The sequence below is a fragment of the Gossypium hirsutum genome, chromosome D08, assembly GCF_007990345.1.
Source record: "Gossypium hirsutum isolate 1008001.06 chromosome D08, Gossypium_hirsutum_v2.1, whole genome shotgun sequence".
Lineage (NCBI taxonomy): Eukaryota > Viridiplantae > Streptophyta > Magnoliopsida > Malvales > Malvaceae > Gossypium > Gossypium hirsutum.
Window position 1 is genome coordinate 18,201,538 of NC_053444.1, and position 3,490 is coordinate 18,205,027.

Consider the following 3,490-nt stretch of genomic DNA (forward strand, 5'->3'; position numbering starts at 1 on the left):
AAGATAAGTAGTTCTTGCTGACATGTTATGTTAGCGGAAGATCGGAAGATCCTGCTAGGTTAGTGACTAGTTGATTGATGCAGAACTCGAAACAACAGTTGAATGAGATTACCAAAGAGAGCTAATCACCTATAATCAATATTTGATTTATTCTCCCTTTTTTTATCTCTTAAAGTCTATTTTTGTTATGTTATTCTGTCTTTCTTATTATAAACTCCCTTAAATTCCTTTATTTTATATTTTTGTACTATAATTTAGAAGTACTAATTATATGTTTTAGTTTGTAGGTTAGAATTGATCTCGCACTCGCCTCCCTTAGGTACGATACTCGGAGTACTCACCTACTTTGTTGTAAAACTATATTACAACTCAACCTATATAATTGCAAAAACTGTCTTGTCATTCTATATTTAATTGAAGTATTCACACTCAGGAGGTTAGTACATCCGGAGGAGGTCAAGTTGTTGGCGCCGTTGCCGGGGAGGCAACATCACTAGTTTAGTTTTAATTTTTACAGATAAAAGAATAATTAGGAAAATTTTAAGTTATAGATATGATTTTTTTTAATTATTATTACTACTTTTTTTATGTTTAGTGTATTACTCGTAGTAGGGGTACACCTATTGTAGTAGTCACAGATCCAGATAGAATTATCCGAAGAAATCACCAATAGCAACTTCAGCAGTAGCAACAAATGCAAGATCCACCACCACGTGTAGCAACAAATGCAAGATCCACCACCACGTGAAAATCTATTATTCGGTGATGCCCTAGGAAACCCACTAGCACCATAGCTACCTGCAAACATACACATGGCTTGGAACGAAAGAACCCTAAGGGGTTATGCCTTACCAAGTCTGGACATGGTTCAAGAAAATATAGCAAAGGCTGGCAATTACAGCTAATAATTTGGAGATCAAATCGGAGATGATTTAAATGATCCAGAATAATGTGTAGTTTAAGGGCATAATGATAGACGATCCTAATCAGCATTTAAAATGGTTCCTCTAACTTTGTGATACTTTTAAGTATAACGGGGTCACTGGTGAGGCCATTCGTCTTCAGTTGTTCACCTTCTCTTTGCCTTTTCATGGTTAGACTCGCAGGCACAAGGTTCTATCACGATATGGGATGAACTCGCTGGAAAGTTCTTATAGAAGTTCTTCCCGATTAGCAAAGTAGTTCAACTAAGAAGAGAGATTTTGACAGATGGAGGGAGAAAGTTTCTATGACGCATGGGAACATTTCAAAATGTTGATACAAAAATGCCCGCACCATGGATTTCCTAAGTGGATGTAATTACAGGTATTTTGTAACAAGTTGGATGTGGAAGCATAATCTAGATTAGACAGAGTAGCAGGAGGAGCCCTTAAGAAAAAAACGTATGAGGACGCCTACGAAATCATTGAGAACATGGAATTAAAATTCTGTCAGTGGCCTATTGAACGATTTACATATGGCCAGAAACCCGCTACGGTTAATGCTATCTAGGAGGATGACAAGTATCAATAGTTAGTGGATAGACTCAACCGTACCGATTTTGCTTCTACATCGTCTATGCATGAGGGAGACAAACCACTCTTCCACTATAGACAAACCACTCTATGCCAAGGACATAAATTATATAGGGAATAGGGGTGGAAATCCTTATTCAAATACTTATAATCCTGGTTGGAGAGATCACCCGAATCTGAGATGGGAAGGGAACCAAGGAGCAGGTGTTAGTTGAAATCAAGTTAAAAAATACTATTTATCAACCTCCTTAATTGTAGAAACCTTAGAATAGGTCCAACCCAAGTGAGCATACTGCATGTGGTCATCGTTCGGATAGAATTGAGGGAGAAATGTAGTCAATGAGAACTGAAGTCAAGTAGGTGCAGTCCGAGTGCACCAACTCAATAAAAACATTGAATAAGCTCAAAGATCAACTGAGCCAATTGATGAGCATGATGGACGACACAAAAAGACATATTGGCACAAGTATTCCCAGCAATACAGAAGACAAAGTAAAGAGCACGTGAAGGCAATAACACTTTGATCGGGCAAATTACTAAGTAGCCTAGAAAACCTTACTCTAGAGGTGCTTATGGAGAATATTGATGACCTTCAAGAGGAATCCCCAGAAGCTGAAGATGAATTGAAGCTAGAAGAGGTAATGACCCCGATGGCTAAATTAGAAAGGGAAACACATCAAGATGCCAAAATCACAAAGATCCCATTCCCTTCGAGACTTGAAGAAAAACAAAAGTGGGATAAGGAAAAATTTCTAAGTTTCTTGAACTTGTTTGAAACATTAAATGTTAACCTACCTTTAATTGAGTTAATTGAGGAGGTTCTTAAGTATGCCAAGTTTTTAAAGGAGATGATGGTGAGGTGTAAGAAAATTAAGGTAGGCGAACAAGTTAACTTAAGTGCTTCTTATAGTGTGATTATTTTGAGACAGGTGCCTCAAAAATTGAAAAAACTGAGGAGTTCCACTATTCCCATAGAGATAGGGAGCATTCATTTTAATCGAGCTCTATGTGATTTAGGAGCTAGTATTAGTTTAATACCTCTATAAATTTTTGAAAAACGTGGGCTGGGAGATCTTAAAACTACTAAGATTACATTACAATTGCCTGACAGGTCTTAATTACATCCAAAAGGGTATTGGAAGATGTATTCGTCAAGGTGCAATGTTTCATTATCCCTGCATATTTTGTGGTGCTTGATTTTGAAGAAGATCATGAGATATCAATGTTATTAAGAATACCCTTTTTGGCTACTTCTAGGTCTACCATTGATTTAGAAAGGAACGAATTGACCATGAAAATCAATGGTGAGACAGAAATATTTTAATTCGGCCATCAATCAAGTAAAGAATAATCTTAAAGGAAGTTAAGAGAACAGTGTAAAAAATATCTGTTTCTAATGTTGCTAGATCAAGGTACAGACTTCCACTTATGCATTCAGAAAGAATAAACATGTTCAAAGAAATGGGCAAGTGGGAGAAGGTGGAATGATACGACGAACGATGAACTAATATTGATAGAATAAAAAGATCATCCACCTATAAACCGATAATACTGCTGGATGAATTTGGAAGTAAAACGTAAAATTGTTTGAATTTCTTAATATTTGTAAATTATTCTATATTTAACTAACCTCATAGTTTAGATTCTCACTTTTATTTACATGCTTATTTTTAGACCAAGACACCCCCAAGATGGAAATTTGGGTTGAAACAAAGTTGGAGTTGTAACCTGGCAAATCTGTATCATGACACTACGCGTAGAATTTAGAAATTAACGAAAAGTACATCAGTGACGCGACACGGCATTATCGAGTCGCGACATCGCACCATCGAGTCGCGACATCACAGATAGTTTCGCCAAGATCTCCAAATTGACGGATGTGTCATGATAAGGAACCCTTGTGTCGCAACAACAGTACACTGCCAGGGATGTTACAACATAGAACCCCTGTGTCGCGACATCGCTGCAATTTTTTG

At 37.0% G+C, this 3,490-nt stretch overlaps 1 pseudogene; it reads right to left on the reverse strand.

Annotated features, from left to right (window-relative positions):
• Positions 1-1,184: 1,184 nt before the first annotated feature.
• On the reverse strand, positions 1,185-1,283 carry LOC121220466 (uncharacterized; annotated as a pseudogene).
• Between the last annotated feature and the right edge of the window lie 2,207 nt (positions 1,284-3,490).